The following is a 17,555-nucleotide window of genomic DNA, read 5'->3' on the forward strand; positions in this document are numbered from 1 at the left end:
AGGGCATGATTAAATATCTAAAGGATAATAATACGCTCCAAAATATAACCATAATATTGTCCCTGAAATAAAATATACAATTGTTATTTAAATTTTAATTATGATATCACACAATTTAACAAATTGTGCCATTTTCATACATTAATTCAAAAAGTAAAATAAACCAAACAATTCCAACTATATTATTTTACAATATTAAAAATTTCAGCACGACAATAAGATTTAAATGATCAATTAATATTTAATTTATGTTATATATTTCTTAAAAAATTTACAATGGCATTTGGGTATTCGGGTGAAATCTGACTTGATAGGGCTTGCCCAAATTTTCTTGGGCCAATACGGACCAGCCCCAAACATTAAAAGTATGCAATTTTTCTAAGCTTGACCATAACTTTTTTTTGTTAATTCATTTAGGCTAGCTCAAATTACCAGCTCTAATGTAAGTACCTAAATTCCATTACAAATAATCAAAAAGGTTTGATTCCTACCCAAAAAAAAAAAAAATTGGTGATGAATATTACTAGCTACATAAAGTCTGTAACAAGTTATAATAACTAAGTGGCTTTAAATGTCAATTCTTTAAAATTGCAAGCTTTCACGTTTGTGGGTGGGTTCAAGTAAGCAATCATGTTGATGGGATTAGCTCTTTATTGCACGCTTGGAGCTCGGATTTTGGTGTACAGAAATGTAATATTCTTTTTATTTCACTCACGTTCTAAGTGTAGGAACTAATTGAAAGGTTTGATTTGGTCCAAAATATAGCCACAGTCCATTTTGTCTCCTTAATTTATAATTTTTTAAAATATCCTTATTAATTGTACATATTATATCGGAGTTTCCATCAATGAGGTCATTTCCAATGCAAATTATGAAAGTGGATAGTTTAGGAAAACTAACACACATTTTTTCTTTATCTTTATAAATTAGTTATCTAACTTTTACAAAAGATTGGAGGAGCACGCGCACGCCCACACACCCACACCATGTTTGATTATAGAATCAGAAGTTTGAACATTTTGGTGTTAAACAATAAATATTTAATTATATTCCCCTCCCCCCTTTATTTTTGCAACCTTAATAATTTAAAAAGTAATCATACATATTCAGTCGTACTTTAAAGATATCCATGGATGTTGTTTTATATTTTTTGAAACTATATATGGTAGTGTATATTTAAATTTATATATTAATATTTAATTTTCTTAATATTTTTTTACAATAACATAATTATTAACTTGAAAAATATATTTTTTATCCATCAAAACATTTTTTTAAAAAAAGTAAAGCGCTTCATGCTTTTCTGAGAGAAAGCATATATCCGATTGTATAAGCTGATAAGTCCTCATATTTTTTATATTTATTATTTTAAATGCTTGCGGCTTAATTTCCTCAAACAATATATTTCAATTTATACCACCCTGAAAGACGTTGGTGTTAACTGGGACTTTGACACAAACTCCAATAAACCCAAATAGTCTCAGATTAAAACAAAGAGTAGCTCTAATATATATAAATTCCCTTACCATATCTTTTTAATACTATTATAAATTTGATAAATTTGAACCATGAGATCGTGATTACGTAACAGATTCTTTATTTTCACATGCACATCAACTTAATATTAAAATATATTATTGCACATAAGAAATTATAATTACAATAAGCATGCAGGCAGCTGCATGCATGCATGCAGCATGCCCATTCTTATTCCAGGAAGCCAAACTACACTTCGCCTAACATAACCAATATCATATATACGACACTTTTATAAACCTTAAAATATATATCATATATTTTCACAACTGTAGTAGCATATTCCAGATCATGAGCACTGATACTGATATGTTTGGTTCTTTCAAGGATGATCATGATGATGGTCATGGTCATGATGGTGTGATTGTATGTCATAGGGAACCTCAGCTTCCGTATCAGTGGGCTTCTCTTGTGCTTTGGCTACTTCCATGGGGGAATTCAGATGATGATGATGATCGTGATCATGATGGTGATGGTGATGATGATCGTGATCATGATGGTGTGATTGTTTGTCGTAGTGAACCTCCATATGAGAGAGCTTCTCTTGAGCTTTGGCTACTTCCATGGGGGATTTCACCGTGGATGCCGGCCGGACAGCAAGAGATGCGGTGGTGATGACCACCACAGCTAGCATTCTAGCGAGAGCAAGAACAATTGTTTTGTATGCATTATTGATTGGCCTTACTCAAATTCTATGTTCTATTGCTGCCCATTATGCTAGGGCAACAGCTTGACCCTTTTATAATCAGATAGAACCTATCTTCTTGTGACACTTGCCACTATTATTTTTTCCATTTCACTACCATAGTGCATTATTATAGAAAGATAATTTTGTATTACGTCCTCAGTTTACATGTTTGAATAAGCATTAATGAGATTGAAGGGTAGGTTAATGTTAATCCACATTTTTGCTTCAATTATAAGTTGATGAGTTTGAATTGTTCTTCTCATGTTTCCCGGGAAGTTAAGCGTAGTAGCTACTCTCGATGTTGTCGTTTTTTATGTTTTTATATTTCATTCTTTGGCTGTAGGTTGCAAGCTTTCCCACTTCTTGTTATATCTCAATTACGAATTACCTGGTTGGATTAATAAATTGAAGGATCATTTGGAGACAACCTTATTCCCAATTATGTTACCTGGTTTTTTGTAAAATGGTTTACTTACAATTCAAAAATGATTGTATGCTATTTTTGTCGTCACATCCATAAATTGTGGAATTGAATTGAATTATAATTGTGGTGTTTTTGGATACATTTTGGGAGTTATCAATGAAAAAAGAGAAGTATTTCTATGCTTAATTAAAGAGAAGTTAGCTAAATTCATCATTTGTGTCTTATATATATTTTGAAAGAATTGATGGATTTGAATTAAAAAAGTGGTCTACTTATAAAATTTAATTTTTGATAGGTGAACATTAAAAGCTCAAGCAAAGAAAAGGAGAAATTAAAGAGGAAGAGATCAATGATAGGAAAACTCATTGATGCCATAGCATGAGAGTTAGGTGCCAATAGCATTAGTGTTGAGAGACGAAAGTCAAGTGGATAGGAAAAATTATGGAGGAAGAGATCAAAGAAAAATTTGTTAAACTTTTAGATAGAGTTAATAAGATTTTGGACCTGTTTGCTTGCCAGAAAGGAATTAATGGAATGTATTTAAAAAAATGAAGGTCAAAATAGACTAATCAAGATGTGAAGAAGAGATAAGTCAACAATGTTCTCAAAGGAGAAAACTAATTTAATTCATGAGATTAAGAAGGTGTGTTGATTTCCATACTTATGGTATGTGGTATGAGTTTTGATCATTCTTATCATGAGTGAGAGAGTAATTTAATTCATTTTTATTTTTATTTTTTTATTGTATTATATTCTCACCTTCTCCCATAACTAAACAGGTCCTTAAAGCTTTTTTTGTTCTAATGAAAATGCAGAAAGTGACTTACCGGACCACCAGGAGTACATAATTGGCATATATTTCAAAGCACAAGCACACTAGCACAAAAAACATGTTTAGCATCGATAAGTGACCATTATTGGTCACATTCCTAAGAAAATATATATCGCTTTCCATGATAAGTGAGAGATACACTTCACATGTTATTAGGACTGTACAAAAGTTTTTCAATTCTATTTGACCCAGTATAACCCAAGAAGGTCCTGTTAAAAATTGGTCCTTCAGGTACTAAAAAGGCTAAAAAGACAAGACTATTTTTTTGGATTGTACTAAACAAAGACTAGGCATCTAAACCATTTAGTCCAGTCTGGTCCTATTAAGTTATTTAATATGATTATAATATACTTAATTTACAAATTATTTATAATAATAAATTAAGACTACTAATAATTTAATAAATCTGGTTCCTCACATAGTCATACACTCAGACTAATAATTTAATAATCTAAACCACTTTGACTGTAATTGAAATATTTTTTTTTGTTGTTGAAAATTATTATGGATTTATTATGATTTTAAGTATTTTTATTATCTTAATGGAGTTTATTAGGTTGAAATGGATTATTTCCTCTCATAGAGAAAAAAGAAAAAAAAAAGAGCTGAGTGAGTATTGGACTAACAGGACCAGTCTCCCAATCCTATAAACCAAGTTCGGTCCTATTAAGTTTCATGTTATCACTAGATCAGATTAAATTATGAGTTGTCTAATCCAGTCTTTTTCATGAAATTAAAGAGACTAGACTTCGGGTTAAGTCGACATTCGGTCCCGTCTTGTCCTTTGTGCAACCCCACATGTTGTCAAAAGGGGTAAAAAAAGGAGATACACTTACACAAATATCTAGGTTAATAAATATAAGAAAGGGTAAAAAAAAATTGCATATGCTAGGCTGCTTATATTTTGAACTAAAATTAGCTAAAGAAACATGCTTATATTTTAGACTGAAGGGAGTATAAACTTTCAAAAATTTCTCTACATGTTTAATTATTACTCCCTCTCAACCACAATGTAAGTCATCTTCTAAAAGTCTTAATTGATTCAAAATAGAGTATCGAGTATCTTTTATAATTGTTTTTTCAATCATACCTTACTTCATTTATTATTCTATTTGAAAAAATGATATATTAAAATTTTAATTATTATTATCAAGACTCTTATATAAGATATTTAATGATGGTATAATTGGAAAGATGTAATTTTTTTTAAGAAATTAAGCTTTCAACTAACATTTTTTGAAAATTGTGAATATTTACCAATGCCCTATATTATGGTTTGGAAGGAATATGCTACAATATCATTTTAATTCTCTCTCTATTTGAAGTGTAATATTCAAAAAGTATCTTTAATAAAACTTTACTTTTCTCAAATTTTCTTGTATTTTTTAACAACAAAATTACTCTAAATTTATCTTATAATTTGGGACAAAACGAGTGCAGTATAATAACTTTTGCGTAGCTGTGGTCCCGTTGAGTCCTTTGGATTTATTATAACATATATTAAATTCACAACATAACTAAATAACTATTTGGAAATGAATTTATTTAATTCTAGGTAATATAATACATATCTTGGTCTTCCCAGAAGTGGAAAATGAAGAAGTATACAATAATTAAAAAGACAAAACATGACTTAATATTCATCATTTTCCCAAATAGATCATAACATAACCATTTTTGTCTTTTATATAATTCATAGGGTTTTTATTGTCGTTTTCCCTAAATTATTTACAGTTGAGATTCATGAATTTGTGTGAACTTTTCCTCTTTTTTTATATTTTTCCTCATTTATTATTTTTGATAAAACATAAAATCTTTTCTATTTCTTTAGGAGACAAATTTCATTAAATTCACATATTCTTCACTTTAAAGGATGCATTATTTCCTAAAATAAAATAGAGCCATTGGTAAAATAGGCATCGGCTTGGTATTGATGGAGGAAAAATGGGAAGAGAGAAAATTAGGAATTTTTTTAAAAAATAGTAATTGTTTTACTCTATATTCTTGGGAGTTTTTCCTCCTAATTTTCAGTCACTTCCATTTTTGTCCCCATCCAAATCAGAATGAATATTGAATAGGAACTCTAGGTTAACCTCGCTCGGTCCTCATTAATTAGAGCTGCTCAATGAGTAGGATCAATATAATTAATTACATAAGGAATTATGGATTAGTTTATTAGCTTATTATTTAGTATGCTAATAATAAGTAATTAAGTGCTCTCGACTAGAAAATGTATGAAATCAATACTGAAAAGATGAAGAGGGGAATTGCACAGTTAGCTAGCACTTAATATTCAGGAAAGTCATTATCCCAGGTACATAAATAACTAAAAAACTTTCAAAATATTACATACTTCACATAAATTTGAAACACATGTCTTGTTCTTCCAATACAATTGCAGAAACAAATATAAAAATTACAAAAAGGAAAAGAAAAAGGAATATTCATCTCCCAAATAGATCACAACCTTTTCACTGTTACTAATAATTGTGGCAACGAGGGACATCACCTCTTGGCATTCCCGCTCCTATCAAGCATCGATTGCCAGATGCTTTGGTGGCGAGAATCCTTGCTTGTGCAGCTTTCAAAAAATATATATCATATCAATAATCAAAAATCAATAATCAATATATATATATATATATATATATGAGAGAGAGAGAGGAGAAGCATTAGCGCCATGGAATTTGGATTTATCTTTCATTTATCATATCAGATTATTTTTAGAAGCTATTTAAAATATTTTTTCAAAGTGATAAAAAAATTTAAATTCTGGTTATTTTCAAAATTTTAAAGAAATATTATAAAATGTTATAAAGTAGGTTTTCTCACAACATAAACATGTTTTATAAAAAAAAATTAAACAAATTAAAAGTTAGGGGACCGTGGTTCTTCTGATCCCAACTTGTCTCCGCCCCTGGTTGTCTATATATATGAAGTGAGTAACGAGAGTAAGTTTATAAATGAAAGCCACTCAGATTTAACAAGAAAGCATCACTCACATGTATGAAGATCCGAAGCACCACCAAGTTTTCTGGCCAATGCTTCAGCAGTAAGAAGCAAAACAGAAAGAAAGAGAACCAACAAAATAAGAGAGTGCTTTTTGAAAGCCATTAATTATTGGTTATTGTGTTTAAATGATGCGTGTGATAATTTCACAGCACTCGTGTCTATATATATATATAACACAAGTTGTATGCACGGTAGTTGTGGACTTTAATTAATAATTTAATAGCGCGTTTTTTAGTTAGAAAGTGTGGATTGATTCCTTGAGTTTGATTGAAAATTCAAATTGGAAAGTCTTCTTAATTAATGTAACCTAATGTAGTTGTTAGTATTTGACTGATGAATACTCCTTCCGTTTCTATTTATAGGGGAAAAAAATTATATCACATAGTTTAAGAAAATCAGTTAACTATATTAGTTGTAACTGAAAATAAAAAATTGGACTACAATACCCTTTATTAATTGTATTAATCAATCCTTCATTAATTATTTCTTACGACAATGAATGATAAAATTATAAGGAATAATTTAGGAAGTTTGCAATAAATGAATATTAAAAAACATGATTTTGGTTATATAAAAAAACTAACTAAAAGTAATAATTTCTCCTATAAATAAAAACGGAGGGAGTGGTTACCTCTTCCCATGCATGAATTTCAATAGGTTTTTGCTCGAGTGTAGATCGATAGATGTAAAAGATGTGCTCGCTTATATTAAATTTTGACCGATTACTAGGTCTTATATTTTCTGTACATAGAAACAAAGTAAAAATATGATAAATAACTATTTATTTCAATTAAAAGTTGAAAAGTAAAATTTAATATCAAATTTTACCAATGATTTCAACTCATCCGAAACTAAATAATACCCATGAGTGATGAGAAAATCCGGATCGTCATCCAGTTTCCAAACGTGTTGAATGACTTTGGTTGTACAAAATTAAAATAATATCCTAGCTCTGTTCTAAATTCATGAAGACTTTAATCAGTTTGTACAGAATTAAATTGTAATTCTTAATTCTGTTCTAAATCCATGATTTAATTTTTTATAAGTCGTATTCTTAATTTTTTTATTACAATTAAGTTTTTCATATTTTTTTATCTATTAAATGTTTGTATGAGAAAATATGTTATTAACTTTGAATTCATTTTTCTCACACTTTATGTCACAAGCTTGATGAGCACTCAGGATAATATAATGAATACAGTAGATGTTTTATGATTTGAAAAATAAGACTTTGTTTAGAAAAAAAGTGAAAAAGTAATTTGGCTTTTAAACTATAAATTCAAGAGCATCTGGGATCCTAAACTTATTTTTTACACAATGTTATTTTCAACTTTTATAAATAGTACAATCTAGCCCTTACCCTTGTTAACTTTGGTCTTTAGTTAATCAAAAAATTACAAAAAAGAATCTCAAAATTTAAAAGTCATAGAAATGAGTAAAAAATTATAATAAAAAGCCTAAACTATAAGTCAAAACTGATAGGAAATAAGACTGATATGATGAATACAGTAGATGTTTCATGATTTGAAAAAGAAGACTTTGTTAAAAAAAAAAGAGTGAAAAAAAAAATTAGCTTCTAAACTATCAGTCTAAGGGCACTTGCGACCTCAAACTTATTTTTGTGCAATGTTACCTTTAACTTTTAAAAAAGATACAATCTAGCCCTTACTCAAGTTAACTTTGGTTATTAATTAATCAAAAAATGACAAAAAAAACCTCAAAAGTTAAAAGTTATAGAAATGACCAAAAAATTATAATAAATGACTTAAAAATTACAAATGATGAAAAAAAATTAGAGAAAAGGACCAAGAAAATTTAGGGGTCCTATTATGTAATTTTTGATATTCTTTTCTATCATTTGTGTACAACTAACAGTCAAAGTTAATTTTTATTAATGGTAGAAGCCAAATTGCATCGTTTTCAAAAGCCAAAGGAGAACATTATACAAAAATTGAGTTTAGAATCTTAGATGCTTCTAGACAAATAATTTAAAGGTCAGTTTTCTTTTTTTTTTACCCCTAAAAAAACATTACCTTGCTCTAAAGTCAGATATGAACAATAGGGCCTATGCCCGTGTTATCTTACCCCAAAAAAAAATATTTTATATAAATATGAAAAGAAGTTAAAAAAAACAAGAAGAATAACATTAGGTCCCCAAACCTTAAATTAATGACAATTAGGTTTCGATAAATTTTTTAAAAAATAAGTTAAAAAAATAATTATAAGGAGTTTCAGCGTAAATAAGTATTTAAATATCAAATATAACTCTTCAGTTATAACAGAAATTGTATTTATAATTACTAAAATTAATATTTATAATTTATCCTCTAAAAATTTTAAAACCTAGCGGTCATTAATTCATTATTTTATGATCTAACTGTCATTTTCTCACAAAACATAAAGTAAACACCTAACCGTTTTCAATAGAGAAGACAGTGGTGAGATGTAAAAAGAACTAAAAAAAAATGACAAAACAAAACAAAAGTTAGGTGTTAAACAAAACAAAACAAAAGTTGGGTGTTGACTGTTTCAAATTGAAATGGGCCTTCCTGTTGCACGTTTGCATGTGATACACAGCTTGAATAAAGGAGGTTGCGTGTCATGGTGCAGAATTCTACAAACCAAGTCAATGCTGTCGGAGACAATAATCATAAAAATGGGGTTTGACTGAGCCTTTCATTCATTTAAATTCACAGGTTAAACCGTAATTTAACTCCTAAATTATAGGTTTACTAGTGTAATCAGAGACCCTGAACTTTTTTTTTATACAATGTTTCCCTTAAATTTTTAAAAATAATGCTATGTAATTATTACCGTTAATAAAAGTTAATTTTAATCATGAGTTAATTAAAAAAAACAGAAAAAGATATTAAAAATTACAAAAAAAATGACCATAAAAATTACATAAAACAAAACTTAAAGAGAAGACTAGTTCAAATTGAAATGGGCTACCCGTTGCCTATGATATTAAGCTTGAGTAAAGAAAGTTGTGCATTGTGGTTCAGAATTGTATGAACCAAGTCAATGTTGATAGACAATCATCATAAAATTGATGTTAGAATGACCCTTTCCTTTCGTTTAAATTTAAAGAGGTTGAGATATTTCACTCTATATTTAATGCAGATCTTGCAATAAGAGTGAAATTTGGTTTTCCTTTTCTCACTCCAGATTCAGCATTGGATTGGGGTTTTGTTGAAATTATGACTCAAATTTTTTTAATCCCTTATAATTATTTTTATATTATTTATTATCTCGGTTTAAAATCTATCATATTTTTATTATATTAATTTCCATTAACATTCTTATTTGCAAAAATATTCCACAAACTAAAAATGAGCCCTTGTAATTTGCCTTTGATAGGCAGATATGTATATAATGCCTTATTTGATTTTGGATTGATGTAGTGTACTTTAGGCACCACCTTCACCCAGAAGGTGGGGGACGCCAAAAAAAAAAAAAAGACAATTAAGAACTTTACTAAGTCACATATTTCAATTACATACTTTCAATTATTGAAATTTTATCGAAGGATCATTAGGAGATAGCCTCATTTGCAATTGAGTTACCTAATTTTAATATATGGTTACCAACAATTCAAAAATGATTATATGGGATTATTGTATTCACATTCATAACATGAAGTATTAATTTGAATTTTTTTTTTTTTCTGACAACTAGGTTACTAAAATTGTATGCAATCAGTTGCGAATTTCACGTAAATCACTTGTGAAAATCATGTGAACTCACTTAAGAATGGGGTTGAAGAATCACAGGTTTCTCTAGAATTCACAACTAATTATGAGACTTCAATAGTCTTTTCACAACTTAAAGGATTAATTCGAACTTTTTTTTTTTTGGTCACAACTAGACTACTAAAGGCACATAGAATCTGTTGGCGTAAATCAGGAGCATTGCACACTTTACACATGCCAAGCGTTCTAGAGAAGTGAATCCTCAATGTGTTTGTGTATCGGCAATTGTAAGTTCCCAAGATCCTTCAGGGAACTTAATTTAGGGAGATACCTAAGCTAATATGAGTCTAGAGTGTGAAGGTGTTCACAAGAAAGTACTTTGCGTTACTTGAAGATAAAATACAGTATTGGGGAATTTTAGGGAAATAGAGTCGGAAGGTAAAGGGACAATTTGTTGGAATATTTATAAATATTTATAGATCTACATTAGTTAATAAGCTCAAACAAAGTAGTCTTTATAATCTTGTGTGAACCATGATAGGTAGATCACACAAGTGAATCTAATGGATAAAGGCCCAACCTACAACCTTGTAGCTATTAGTTATTCTCTATCTCTTAACTAATTGAGTCAAGGATAATGTGAGACTGAATAATTAATTAATTTATCAAAGTGGTTACTGATATGGTCCATATAAATTGATCAGTCAATAACCAAAACATACAATACGTTTTCCCTTATCTCCATTATCTATGAACTCTCTACAAACTACAGGAATCTAGTGGATTCTGAGTCCATCTATACTCAAGGTAATCGAGATCTCACATTCAATCAATAGATTCTTCAGACTTAATTATATTTGATTTATATGAATTTAAGATGTAAATTTAACACGTGGCATCAGAGCCAGGTCATGAATATTAATTTGTATATCTCAATTCAATATCTTATGCATGTGATGATGAATTAATAGAAATTCTTTTCAAACCATGTTCAGATTTTATTTACGTGCTCACATGTTGATAATTCTCCTTATAACCTTGTTATTGAAAGTGAATATGAGATTTTGATTGAAATTCAATGTTGGTTAAACATTCTTGACTCCTCATATTATTTAATACATGTGAGTCCATTACTGTGCGAGTTCCTCTCTCTCTCTCCCTCTTCTTCCCTTTTATTCTTTCCGCTGTGTGTGTCTAAGTCATTGAAACAACAATTTTCTTTATTGGTTTGCAAGGCCACTGCTGCATGCACGTGTGTGTGGAAAAGATGTTGTTGAACCAAGATAAATTTTAGCCCAATGAACTATATTAAAATTTGTGCTGATTCTGTTATAGGAATGGAGCTTGGAAAGTTGATTTATTCATATATTTGTATTAGAGAATTTTTGGAAAGTAGAATTGAATAGGAAGATGTTTGGTAAGAAATTGAGGTTTAGTTCCCACGAGGTATGAGACAAAATGATCAAGAGAAATTCTTGTTACATAATGGCATCATATATGTATATGATGAGTATATTGTCGATTAAATAAACTATCATTAAAAGATAATTACTCTCATTGATGAAAGTTGAAGGGGTGAATAGTTCAATTACGGATATAAGAAAACCTTTGGGAGGAGATTGGATGAGAAAAAGAACCTGATTTTATGGTTTAGGCATTGAGCATAAAAAGGAAGATTTTAATTTAAAGTGGCAAAATATATTACAAGTATGCCATCATTGAATAAATAATTATGGTAGCCATTTGTTCTTTGCAATGAAAGCTAAAGAAGAAATTATAAGTTTTTGGGAGAGATATTTAAGTTAGTAATTTAAGAACCAATTTGATAGTCATTTTAGGATATTATTGGGATATTTTATGTAATGTCGAAAAAAGATAAAAGTGAAGGTTTTCTTCCCTTTATTCCTTTTAGTTGTTTTGAATTTAAAGATTTTGGATGATAAAATATGATTGAGGAAATGACAATAACATTATTTAACTATTAGGAATTTTAGGATAAAGCATTTGCTCTAAAGGACTAGTTTGAAAAGAAGTTATACACTTGAAAACTTTACAGGTAAGTGAATAGTGTCTCAATAATTATTGACAAATTTATTTTTATAAATATATTAATTTAACATATTTATATGTCCTCTCTTTTATTTATATAATTATTTTATTTCGCAAGAACAAGTAATAAAGTATTTTAATTTATTCATTTATTTACTTTTATAGTTTATAATCTTAATTGTATTATCAACTGTCATGCATGGAAATGCTTTCATTATATTATATCTTATAAAATAGTTGAATTTATCTTTTAATTGAACATCTAAAAGTATCTACTCTATTGGAAATGTTGAAAAGGGAAAATATATTGATTTTATCGACCCACGCATGTTTGATTTTAAAATGTGGGATTGAATCAAAACATTGGTCACTAACAGTAGTTTTATTAACCCTTGACACGCCATGGTACACCTAGCTAGTAGGGTGTTTGTTGGAGGTGCTAGTCCCATGGGCAGGCCAACACACATGAAACGGAGGGATCGATGTTCGTGAGCGTAGTACTCACACTTGTTATTCATGAGCTTCATGCCTGTGCTTGTTTTGTGCTAACCATGTTTGATTATTTTATAGCTTTAAGCCACGCTTGTTGGTTATTTATCCTCATAAATTGTGTGTCTATGTTTATTGGTTATTTACCCTCGTGAACTATATGTTCACGCTTGTTAATTGTTCTAATTAAGTCCTACAAAAGAAAGAGTTTTGAGACTTATTTTCTTTAAGTTTTTTTGGAAAGTAAATGAGTATTTTTACTATATATGAATTTTGTATTGGGAAATATAAATTCCAACATGTTTGACGATATGAGGAAAATTAAATGTGGAACTTGAATTTGTAATAATTTTAATTGAATTAATATATTTATATGTTATACATTTACCTAGTTGTTGGTGTTGATAATTATGAGTATGTGTTTATATTATTAGAATTGATTATTCTAATAAGTTTTTAATTGGCTCATTTATGTTACTTTCTGTTATTTCTTCTAACTGTAAATTAGGACGTTATTCACTAAAAATATTTTTGTCCTCAGATAGCATAGCTGATAATCTACCTCCTGTTGACCTCTAAGGGGCTCATTGTTAAATTGATGAGGAAACTTCTTCAGGATATCTTCCTTTTCAAGTAGATATTTAATTATGTGTTATACTTTAAAATTATGATCAGATGCTCCACTTTAACTATTGATAGGAATATGGTCTATTATCTATTTGTCTGTTGATTGTGGAGGAGTAGAGCTCCGTATTTCTAATTTAGATTGTACATTGATGTTGAAAATACTTTAGGAAGTTCTATTTATGAGAAGTTTTGTCAAAATTTTTACAAAAAGTTTAAAAATCTTTTATTTATATAAAAATTGTATAATGATTTTCCATCTTATTTTAAATGAATTAAAATATTATATTAAAGTTTCCTTAATCTAGGTTTAAGGGATGTATGATTGTGCATATATCCCGTGCCAATCACGTTTAATTTTTGAGATGTAACATTATAAGTATAATATCATTAGACTAAAGTCTTTAGGTTAAACTCATTGATTTATATATGAAATATTGGTTTAAGATATTTTAAATCAAAACATACATTTTAGCTCTTAAGATAAAGAGTGAGGTATATTTTTCTACAATCATATTTTCATCCTTGATCATATATAGCTCATAAGGGTTTCAATGTTTGATTATTAAATCTATAAAGTTTTTCAAAATTGTTCTATTTGCTCAAAAAGGAGTTAAGCTGAAAAAGTTATGAACACTTAAAGTCTAAGCATTAAAATGGAGATTGTAAAGAAAATTAAATTTGACATTTGGTCATGTTTCTTATCATATCTCTCACTACATATATTATTTTAATGTAAAAATATCTCATTTAAAAATAGACTCCAACAAATTGTTGATGATAGTATATTTATTCAAATTGAAGTTCTATTAAGAAAGATATGAATTTTAGAGGTTGAGTATTGAGATATTGATTCTACATAGCATTTAAAGTTGAACTTTGTTCACTATTTTGATGATGTCTCAAATTTTACATTGAATTTAAGTGTAAAAATTATTTTATTGAAAACTAGACTTCAAGATTTTCCCAATGATATATAATTTATTGGATTTGGAGTTATATTGAGTGAGTTATAGCCTTATAAAATTATGTGCAGTGAAGCCTCTAAAACACATATGAATGAAAATGACACACATGCATGAAACGTCTTTAAAAAGCTTTAGTGTCTAATTCAAGCATGAATCCTCACTACATTCATGCGTGAATCAGCCTCTAGAAGCTTTATTTTCACTTAATAGCCTCTGTGATTCAATTCATGCGTGAATTACTGCCTATCCATGCGTGAAATGTCATCTAGAAGCCTTATTTTCACTCAATAGCTTCTTGATCCATTTTAAGTGTGATTTGTCACCTATCCACACATGATTTATCACCTGTGCAATACCATACGACGTTTCAAGCATGATTTGTCACTTATCCACACGTGATTTGTCACCTATCCATACATGATTTGTTACCTATGCAATATCACATGATATTTCAAGTGTGATTTGTCACCTATCCACACGTGACTTGTCACCTATACAATATCACCTGACGTTTCAAGTGTACTTGTCACATTTCAAGCATGATTTGTCACCTATGCTTGTGAAATGTCCATTTCACATGTGAATGAGTTTTGTTTCACATGTGAAATGTCACCAACGGCTATAATCACTATACAACGACTATAAACAGTCATGTTATGTCTCCAACAACTATTTCACGCTATAACTTATAAATAAAACACTCTAAACTTATATTAACAAGAGGATTAAGTTCTAAAATCATCAAGCTATAAAATTCATGTTCATATTACTCTTATTAAATGAAAATCATTGTTTTTGAACTAATATCATCTATATCTTTATTATTTGAGTATTAGAGTTTCAGTACTCCCATCACTATTCTTAGAGAAAGTTTTAACTAAGTAATTTACATATTCAAAATCATTACAAAGGTGAGAAAGAGATTTTTCTTGTAATCAAGAGAGATTATTCTCTTGGAAAAAGAAGCTCACTAATGAAGTGAGTTGCTATAAAGACTCACAAGTACCCGAACTAAACTTGTTTTTGTACGGTGATAGCAAACACCTACTTAAGCTTGTGTTATAGTGGAGAAATCTTAAGTGGTTGCTTGAAGACTGGATGTAGGCTCAAGTGATAAGCCAAACCAAGATAAATTATAGTTTGTACTCTCTCTTCCCTTAACTCTTTATATTTCCAGTAACCTTAATTAATGTTATGTTTTAGTGTATAAAATTAAATTTGATATATCTACATGCTCTTAGTTAAACATCCACTTAGAAATTGATTTTACACATATTAATCTTGTGATAATTACTTTAGCATTCTTGCAATAAGAGTTCAGTACTTAAATTTGTTTAAGCTTTTCCTTATACACAGTTTTGCTGAAAAAGTTTTAAAAGAATCAAAAATTTTATAAACATCCCATTCACCCCTCCTCTTGAGTGTGTTGCTATATCTAACAAGAGGCTACTGAAGAACCTAAAAATTTGGTCAAAAGATGGGTCTTGGGGATCTAGTTTCATAGGTGTTGGCTTAGATTTCGTTTGGGCCTACACATGTTAATAAAAAGGGCCCTGTTGGAGCGGTTCGTTTCATTAAATAAACTAGGCCTTATCCTTGACCCAGTACACGTATTATTATTTAAAAAAAATCTGTAAATTTCGTTTTTGCCCCAGATTATAATTACCTCATTAGCCCATAATTTCTAAAATTTACACTTTGAGCTCAGGAAATTTCTATAAAGTATATGCTAGTCCCTTAACTTCCAAAATTGCGTTTGGCACCCAAATCACTTCTAGAATTACCAATTTATCCCTAAACACCTTTCAAAATTTTACTTAAATTCCAAATTTGTTCTTTGATTCCTAAAAGATCCTAAGAACTTTTGAAATTATTTTTTTTTGTCCTAAGGTCATAAAGCTTGTAATTTTGTAAATTATTGGTTATACTTAAGATTTGGTAGCATTGGTAATGGACATACCTCATAGGTGTGATATTATTAATGTGATTTTGATGGTTAGTTTTGAGAATAGGCAAATAGCACTTTTGATGTGTTAGATATTTGTTGTACCCTATAGGTATGAAAAATGTTTAATGTATTATTTTGTATGACTTTTGTATGAGCTAAATCTTTATGATACTTGAGCCTTCTAGGTGCATAATTATAGATACATATTGATAATCGCTTGTTAGGTATCACTACTAGAAAAATTAAAATTAGTGATAGATATTTAGTGATGGATCTCTAATCCATCACTAATTATAGGCATTAATGGAGGAAATTTTATGACAAACTGAAATTTATTACTTATTACATAAGTTAGTGTGACAAATATAGAATATCGTCACATTTTGGTCAAATTTTATAAATTTAGTGACTGATTTAAATCTATCACTAATTTCTATCACTAAATCTTTATATTAGTGACAAATATTTTCAATTAAAAAATTAGTAAAATGAACTTAAATAGTTCATAAAAATAAATAATTTATAATATACATAGAGAGGTTCACATAAAAAAATCTTCAAAATTATTAAATTAAATAATTACACAAATAATTTTTCTCTTATTATAAGTAAAATATATGATATAAAATTATATAAAAATAAAAAATATTTTTTATTTTATTATTTAAATTTGAATATAAAATAAAATTTTTAGCATATGAAAGTATCTTAATTATAACATAGATAATATAAAACGATATATACAAATATTTATTTCCCCAATATATGTCATTTGGTAGTAAATAATATATTAACTAACTAATAACAAATATTGAATTATATTTTTATGTGTTAATGTGTGTGTATGATAATATATATTACCAACATATTTAAGTAATAATATATTAAATATATAAAAATACATTTAAGTTAAATATATGTGTTCAATTAAGTAATATAAAGACATATATATGTATTAAATTTTGCATATTAAGAATGAAAGTATCACAACTCAACTAGAAAAAGGCACTTATGAAAAGAGAGAGGTCTTGGGTTTGAGACGAGGCAATGTCAAATTTAAAGAAAATTAAAATAAATTGTTGACATGGTGAGGTGGCAGGTGGTGAGTGATGTGTACTTGCGAGGTGGTCTGGGAGATGACATGACAGTGATTGGACCCGTAAAAAATTTTAATTGTAAAATAAATTAGAGATGAAATATTAATTAGTGATAGATATTTTCTATCATAATTAATATTTATGTTGTGCATGCATAAATATGTTGTACACACATAATTAATATTTTTTATTTTTT

General features: G+C 28.6%; 1 long non-coding RNA gene across 1 annotated transcript; it reads right to left on the bottom strand.

Moving 5' to 3' along the window:
- Positions 1-5,735: 5,735 nt before the first annotated feature.
- LOC129312700 (uncharacterized) lies at positions 5,736-6,619 on the bottom strand. Its single transcript, XR_008593680.1, has 2 exons — positions 6,483-6,619; positions 5,736-6,061 (listed from the first exon to the last, which is right to left on the bottom strand). It is a non-coding gene; the product is annotated as an uncharacterized LOC129312700 (long non-coding RNA).
- Positions 6,620-17,555: the final 10,936 nt, after the last annotated feature.

The sequence above is a fragment of the Prosopis cineraria genome, unplaced genomic scaffold (genome assembly GCF_029017545.1).
Source record: "Prosopis cineraria cultivar Desert tree isolate PC_DT_omini unplaced genomic scaffold, ASM2901754v1 PC6, whole genome shotgun sequence".
NCBI classification, from domain to species: domain Eukaryota; kingdom Viridiplantae; phylum Streptophyta; class Magnoliopsida; order Fabales; family Fabaceae; genus Prosopis; species Prosopis cineraria.